Here is a 9,199-nt window from a genome sequence, read left to right on the forward strand (position 1 = left end):
AGCCAAAGGGCTTGACGGTTCACAGAGTCAAAGGCTTTAGTAAGGTCTATAAAAGCCATGTATAATGGTAAATTTTGCTCCCTGCACTTTTCTTGGAGTTGACGAGCAGTGAAGATCATGTTCATCGTGCCTCTATTTGGTCGAAAACCACTTTGGGACTCGGGAAGGATGGTTTCTGCAAGGGGTGTAAGCCTGTTGGCCAAAACCCGAGCTAGGGCTTTCCCTGTGGTAGAGAGGAGAGAAATGCCCCGGTAGTTCCCACAGTTTTCCTTGTCTCCCTTCTTAAAGATGGAGACCACTAGGGCATCTCTAAGTTGTGCAGGGATTTTCTCTTGTTCCCATATTTTGAGCAGCAGGGCATGGATGTGTCTGAGAAGATCAGCCCCGCCTTTCTTCAGGATTTCTGCTGGGATGCCATCAGAACCAGCCGCCTTATTGTTTTTCATCTTCCTAATTGCATCCCGCACCTCTTCCAGACTGGGTGGTTTTCCCATGCTCTCAATTATGGGCTGTTGGGGGAGTTTTTCAAGGGCCTCCATTTCTGGAGTGGTGTCCCTGTTCAGAAGATCCTCGTAATGCTCTTTCCATGTATTTGTTATTTCTCCCTTTCCTTTCAGCAGCGTGAGCCCATCCTTAGACCGAAGGGGGGTCAGAGAACGGTAGCTGGGGCCGTATACCACTTTTGTGGCTTCAAAGAATCTTGCTGGATCTCCTGAGCCTTCTTCATCCACCAGAGGTTCTTCAGCTTCCTGACTGTCGATTGGACAGCCGCTTTAGCCTTGGCATGGGCAGCTCTTTTAACCTTGCAATTGATGTTATTCTGCCAGGTGATAAAAGTTTGCCTCTTGGTGTCTATAAGCTGTAGGATTTCAGTATCGTTTTCATCGTACAAATCCTGTCCTGATGGATGGAAAAGTCTTGTGACAGTTTTAGTCATTAAGCTCCCGGACTGAGGCAGAGAGAGCTCTCCCTTAATTCCCGGATAGAAAATGTCCTGTGGCGACCAGGAAGTGGTGACGGGAGCAGGACAGTGTAGTCTGGCAGCTCCTAGCTGCAACCTGGCACATAGGCGGTGGGTGCCAGATTCAGTCGCTAACCTCACGGACCGAGGCAGAAAGAGTTTTTCGGCAGCTGCATCCATGACTGAGCAGCCCTGTTTAGGATCCACTCTGCTCACCCCAGTAGGGGAGGGGGGTTAGAAAAGGTACCCCTAAAAATAGCCTGCCTCAAAAAAACCCGTCTGGACTACCGCATCCAGAGGGATCACCACCACGCGGTCGGAAAAAGAAAGAAAACTTATGCCTATATTTTGGAACCTGGAATGTGAGGACCCTCATGGACAACAAAACAAGTGATCGACCCGAAAGACGAACTGCCATTATCTCAAGAGAGCTAAGGAGGTTCCAGATTGACATAGCTGCGCTCTCTGAAACCCGACTGGCTGACGACGGGCAGCTGAGGGAGGAGAAAGGCGGGTACACCTTCTTTTGGAAAGGAAGGCCTGCAGAAGAGCCGCGTATCCATGGCGTGGGCTTTGCTATAAAGAACAGCCTTATCCGCCACCTCAATGAGCCCCCTGTTGGCATCAACGAACGCCTAATGACCATGCGCCTGATGCTTGCGGGCAGCCAAATGGCCACTGTGATTAGTGCGTATGCTCCAACACTTGATGCACATGATGAAATAAAGGAGACCTTTTATGCTGACCTTGACACCATTTTATCCGGGGCCCCCAAGGGGGACAAGATAATCCTACTTGGGGATTTCAATGCCAGAGTGGGACGAGACCATCAGCACTGGAGAGGAACGCTTGGAAGAGAAGGAGTTGGGAACATTAACTCAAATGGTACACTCCTACTGACAAAGTGCTCAGAACATAACCTGATCATCACGAACACACTTTTCCGACAAAAAAACGCATTCAAAACATCATGGATGCACCCTCGAAGTAAAATCAGGCACCTCATTGACTATGTCATTGTCCGTGCCAAAGACCGCTGTGATGTGCTGAACACCAGGGCAATGACTAGTACAGACAATTGTTGGACTGAGCACCGTCTTATTCGCTCCATCATGTCTATCCATTTAATGCGGAAGCAAAGGATGCAAAAAAGACAGAGACGACCAAAGCTCAACATCGAGCAGCTGGGCGATATCACCTACCAACAACACCTCCAGGCGGCTCTGAGCGCGGACCTGCCCAAGCAGTATCCGCATGACACTGAAGAACACTGGGACAAGCTGTCTTCTTCCATCATGGACTCCAGTATAAGCATCCTAGGGCAGAAAAAGCGGAAACATCATATATATATATATATATATATATATATATATATATATATATATATATATATATATACAGAAGGAGAGAGAGATAGAAAGAGAGAGAGAGAGAAAGAGAGAAAGAAAAATAAAGAAGAAAAAAGAGAGAAGGATGGGAAAGAAAAACAGATAAGGAGATAGAGAAATGGATAAATATATTTGTATAGACGTGTGTCTGCATGCTATGTACGTGAATGTCTCTATGGTATAGAAGGTGTTTTGTCAATTCCGAGACGTCCCAACGATACTTTTTAAATGAATGCATAATTTTTATTAGGTTTTAATGTGATGAATCATGTCGCCAAACAACTACCTAATATTTATGCACATTGATGATCGTATTCATCTAATATTCTTATCTAATTTTATTTATCAAGTAAACAAATTGAGGATATCGCAAACAATTAATTCCCCCTCAAGGTTGAAGAACTCAGAATAAAATGATTGTAAAACTACAATTATTGTAATTGGACATACCCGTACTATTTATAGAACTTCCTTCATACAATATACTAGTTACAATTTGCTAAGACCTTATGTCTCGAAAGCAACCAGAGACGTTTTTGTTATACATGATACTGAATGTAAAATAATTGGACAATATATATATATATATATATATATATATATATATATATATATATATATATATATATATATATGATGGTTGAGCTGGATTAAATCCGACGATATGAAATAAAATGGAGGTGGAAGGACCTGGATACTCAACGTTTCGCCCGATTTATGCGGGCTTCTTCAAGAGGGATGGTCATTGACGAGAGAGTCGGAGGATTGGGGCTATATATAATGATGGGGGAGAGCAACGTGTTTTCCTTATGTAAATTAGATGTCATATATACATATATATACATTTTATGAGAGAGCAATTTTTTTAATCATTTTTTTTAAATCTCTACGATATTTTAACTTTTAGACGTAATCCACTACACTAGTTTACTCTAATTTATTTTCTTCTCTCATAAAATGTATATATATATATATACATATATATATATATATATTTATATATATATATATATATATTTATATATATATATTGTGTATATTTAGGCAGCATTTTCTTATTTAGACAAATATTATTGAATATCACGGAATTATTCTGTTTTGCAATTTTCCTTTTTATCTTCTCCAATCTCCGAATAGTCCTTTTTGTGTTCTTCTCGAAATTTTATATGTTTGATCCATAATCGCATGCGCTTTCGACAGAAGTACTTCTATCAGCCTCAGGCATATTGTAGAAATAAATGTAGAAATTGTGTTTTTTAATTTACTTATATATATATATATATATATATATATATATATATATATATATATATATATATACATTTTTCCTAGTCACGTCGTAATTTGTTACAAGTTAGGTAAGCGGGCTTTTGTTATTTTTTTTTACATATATTAAACACATTAATAATAATTGGAGATTATAAACCTGGATATTTATATGGCAACATAAAAACACATAAAACTAATTTCCCACTTTGTCCCATAATTTCACAGGTGACAACACCAATATATAACTTAAATAAAAAAAATCAACGAACCCATCACGCCGTATTTACCTTGTAAATACAGTGTAAAATCTACGGAAGAACTTATGCAGTCGTACAAGTAACTAAAATCGACAATAAAATCACCGCCTCTCTAGATATTGAAAATCTATTTACTAATATACTAGTGAACGAAACCATTGAAATTATCCTAAAGAACATATATAACAATCCGACCCTTCCTCCACTTAAAATGAGTTCAGTAATCCTAAAAAAAATATTAGTAATGTGTCCAACCAAAATTCAATTTTTGATCATCTGGGAAATATATACAAACAGGTGGATTGCGTGGCAATGGGTTCCGTATTGGGACCAACATTTAGTAATGTTTATATGGCTGATCTAGAAAACAAGGTATTTAATTTAATAGAGAAAGCTTATATTTACGTTCGATATGTAGATGATATACTAATTCTTGTCAATAACACAGAGGAAATAGAATATTTAAAGGGTATCTTTCAGAAGAATTCAGTTCTTAACTTTACATATGAACTAAGTACTACTAATAAAATCTCGTTTTTAGACGTTCTCATTGACTCTAGTAGCGATGAATTTATCACCTCCGTTTTTAAAAAAAACCTGATCCGTTAATTCCTGTATTTTAAATTTTAAAAGTGAATGTCCATTCCGTTATAAAACGAATATAATAAGGACTCTTATATATCGTGCAAAGGTGATTTCCTCCAGCATAAAAATATTCTTTAATGAATTAAAAAAATAAAACCAGTGTTAGTAAATAATCAATTCCTTAACTCTCTTGTAGATAAAGAAACACAATTAGCCATTAGTAATTTGAATCAAATTAGTAATATTCAAGAAAATTATCAACCTGTTAATATATATTACCGTAATCAGTTACACAAAAACTCAAAAATCGATGAGAGTATTCGTAAAAATATAATCCGTAAATATGTGGTTCCAAATAATAATAATAAAAACAAATTATATATTATAAAAAATACAGACAACAAGCCTTGTAATGAAAAACAACATTTCGCAAACAAATGATCTGTTGGAAAGGACCAATGTAGTTTACAATTTTAGCTGCCTAGTACGAGAGTGTATCTCCAATATTAGTAGCTACATTGGTTCAACAACTAACACATTGTCGCGAAGATTGACTATCTACCTCTCTGACTCTAGCTCCATATCACAACATTTGAAGGGACATGGCTGCCACCATTCGAAATTTCGAAGAATTATGGTAGAAAATACAAGAGCATTGCAGAGTGAGAGAAATGTAAATAGGCTAAGAATACTCGAAGCATTGTACATTAAAACAAAGAAGCCTCTAATAAATAATATTAATTATGACTGCAACCGGAATGTTTGGAATAAATGTTTGAAAATGTATATATGTGTTTGTATATATAAATCTGTTTAATATATGTAAAAAAAATAAGAAAAAAGTCCCCCCACCTAACTTGTAACAAATTATGACGTGACTAAGAAAAATGTATATATATATAAGTAAATTAAAAAACAATTTCTACATTTATTTCTACAATATGCCTGAGGATGATAGAAGCACTTCTGTCGAAAGCGCTCGCGATAATGGATTCGACATATACAATTTCGAGAAGAACACAAAAATGACTATTCGGAGATTGGAGAAGATGAAAGGAAAATTGTAAAACAGAATAATTCCGTGCTATTCAATAATATTTGTCTATATATATATATATATATATATATATATATATATATATATATATATATATATATATATATATATGTGTGTGTGTGTGTGTGTGTGTGTGTGTGTGCGTGTGTGTATAGGTGTTATTATTTTTGTTTTTGTTTTTTTGCCATACGTTTTGAATGAATTCAATTATTTACGAAAATGCATTTTTACCTAAATGCGAGTTGGGAATAATTTTCCCTATAACCAACTTGGTACCCCCACATATAGAGGCATACATATTGTTTTTTTTTAATATAATTATCCACTGACACGTGCTTCGTCGTCTACGACTCATCAGAGTGGCTGAATCTAGCGAGATTATAAATCGAGACCCCACGGTAATAAGCCGTAATTCTTAACCAACTCGTTCATCTCACACAACGGTCTGGATATATCGCGATTTATTTAGTTACCTGTTTTTATTTTTGCGATACGTTTCGAATGAATTCAATTGTTTACGAAAGTGCACTTTTACCTACATGCGAATTGGGAATAATTTTCCCTTTTACCAGTCATCTCCCTCTCAGTACAGACCAATAAGTCTCCTGTGTGCCATGAGTAAGTTGTTGGAATCCATATTAAATAAAGAAGTAGCCGAGAACCTCAACAGAAACTACCTTCTTAGTAATATGCAATGTGGTTTCCGCAAGATCTACAGCAGATGTGCTAACGGTTATATCACATAGGACTAGTGAATTTCTTGACAAAGGTTTCCTTTCCAGGGCAATTGCTCTTGACATATCGAAGGCCTTCGATAAGGTATGGTATAAGGGCCTACTTCACAAGATTTCTAGCTACGGTATAACTGGAAATATTTTCTCAATCATTAAATCAGTTCTCTCTGATAGGTTCATAAGAGTAGTGGTAGATGGGCAGAAATCAGAGCCCCACAGTATTAATGCTGGCGTCCCCCAGGGGTCCATCCTGCGCCCAACTCTCTTCCTGGTCTACATCAATGATCTCCCAAAACACATACTTAATTCATTCGTTGACATGTATGCTGATGACACGACTATCTATGGCAACACATCAAAGGCTGTAAATGACAAAGGTCTCTCTAATTCTCTCTCCTCTGATATTGAGCACGCGGTACAATGGGGGAAGTGGTGGCTGGTCACTTTTAATGCGTTCAAACCGAGCTTCTATCTTTACATCATCAACGCTCTGATCCACATCTGGCATCAATTGAAATGGATGGCTCTCGTCTTGGGGAGGCTCCATGTTTTGACAAGCTTCTGGGTTTGACCTTTACTCCTGATCTGAAATGGAACACATACATCAAATCTATTGCCAGGTACGCTGGGAAAATGGTGGGATCCTTCTACCGCTCCAGAAGATATCTCAGTACTGATGCAATTCTCTATCTGTATAAAAGCCAAGTACGTCCAAGGATGGAGTACTGCTGCCACATCTGGGCAGGTGCTGCTAAAATCAGCCTATCCTGCCTTGACAGAGAACAAAATAGACTTCTTGGTTTAGTGGGTGATTCCCTTTTCTCTTCCCTGCAGCCTCTCTCCCACAGAAGAGAGGTTGCGAGCCTGTCTTTATTTTATCGTTATTTCCATGGCAGGTGCTCGTCTGAGTTCCAACCTCTCGTCCCCCCTCGCCAATCTTTCACGAGAAACACCCGTCTGGCTGAAACTACTGTCAAAAATCTTCCCCACTCTTTATCTGTGCCTAAATCCAAACGTAGATTCCATGAGCAAAGCTTCTTTCTTAGAACTGCACGCCAGTGGCACTCTCTGCCGTTTGCCTGTTTACCACCTGACTACAACTTGCACGTCTCCAGGTCCAACATAAACAAACTCCTGACAAACTGCCCCCTTAAGTAGGACACCCTATCAAAACCCCCAATACTAATGATTACTACAATACTATCTCATTGGTTACAGTACACGCAATAACCCTTATCCCTGAGTGGCCTTCGGGCCTTGATAAGTGGTGATTTCCATCTAAAAAAAAACAAAAAAAAACAACTTGGTACCCCCACATATAGCGGCATACATATAGTTTTTAAAATATAAGTATCCATTGACACGTGTTTCGTCGTCTTCGACTCATCAGAATCGCTGAATCTAGCGAGATTATACATCGGGACGCAACGGTAATGAGCCTAAATTCTTGACCAACTCGTCCATATCGCACAACTGTCTGGATATATCGCGATTTTTTTAGATGTTACATGTTTTTATTTTTGCGATACGCACACACACACCCACATTAACACACACACACACACACACATATATATATATATATATATATATATATATATATATATATATATATATATATATATACGGTAAGCGTTTTTTTTTTGTTTTTTCGTTTTTGATATAATCCAGCCTCTTTTTTATGTGAATAGTACACCGATAATACGGTCTTCGTTCAGAGACTAAAAAAAGCCTCCGTAACCCTTGTACATCTGCAACCACTCCCCATATGACCTATAAACATAACGGAAAGGTAAGGATTTAAAGAAAAAAGACTTTCTACGGGAATAGTGCTTTTAATTTACCTTAATCGTGACCTATTATTTACAATCTGGAGTACCCTTCATCTTTTCCTTTGGATTAAGCTTCCTATCTTGAGCTGTTAGTATAAGAGTGTAAATGCCTTCTTTAGGATGCAATTCGACATTTTCAGTTTTATGCTGAATATTTTGTATTTTCTAGTTTTATTTTCGATATTTATTTTGTTTTATTTCTGTATTCACTTATTTTTAATGTTTATTACCTTTTCCCTCATGCCTTAATGCCCTATCTTATTCTGTTTCAGTAACTACAAGTATTCCTTTTCCATCTTAGCTATAACCTATAACTTTTTCTTATTTAATATAATCGTTAGATACCACTGTTCAATTTAATGTCACTCTGCAGTTTCCTTTTGAAATGATTCTAATGCTCTCACTCACCAGCCACATTCGTTAATTTCCCTAAACTTTGTCATATCAAACATTAAATAGTTTCTTCCCCAGAGCTGCTAGCCTTTGGGATTCCAATTCGAGTTCCGTCTTGTCTAACTGTTCTTACAAGCAGTAGTTAAAGTGTAGCATAAATAGACATCTTGCTGCTCAACTCCAGACACATAATCCTTGCAATTATCTCCTTGATCAAAGCAGAACTGTGCCTTGTTTAGGGTTCAAATGTCATAAAGATTTATCTAAAATTGATGTTTACATCCTTGCCCTTACTATAGCAATATGCTGTTTAGTTTCTCTGCTTCTGGCGTGAAGCATTTAGCTCTGACAAGTGGCGGCTAAAATGCTCCTCCTCATTTGTCTTTCACTTGTTATAATTAGCCTCATCTTTAATGTAACTGTAACCTTTATGTCCCTATCTTTTTCTAAATTGCTCCTCTTGATCGAGGAGAGATTCATCTATCCAAAAAGATTATCCCTTCTTTTAAAATGTTGGAAATTCATATATATATATATATATATATATATATATATATATATATATATATATATACACGCATATATATATACACGCATATATATACACGCATATATATATATATATATATATATATATATATATATATATATATATGAGTTAAAAACGTATTTAATCTGAAAAGGAAACACTGGGTAAATTGATAGTCCTTAATCCGCGGAGTT

The sequence above is a fragment of the Euprymna scolopes genome, chromosome 8, assembly GCF_053919585.1.
Source record: "Euprymna scolopes isolate OS-2025 chromosome 8, ASM5391958v1, whole genome shotgun sequence".
Classification (NCBI taxonomy): Eukaryota; Metazoa; Mollusca; class Cephalopoda; order Sepiida; family Sepiolidae; genus Euprymna; species Euprymna scolopes.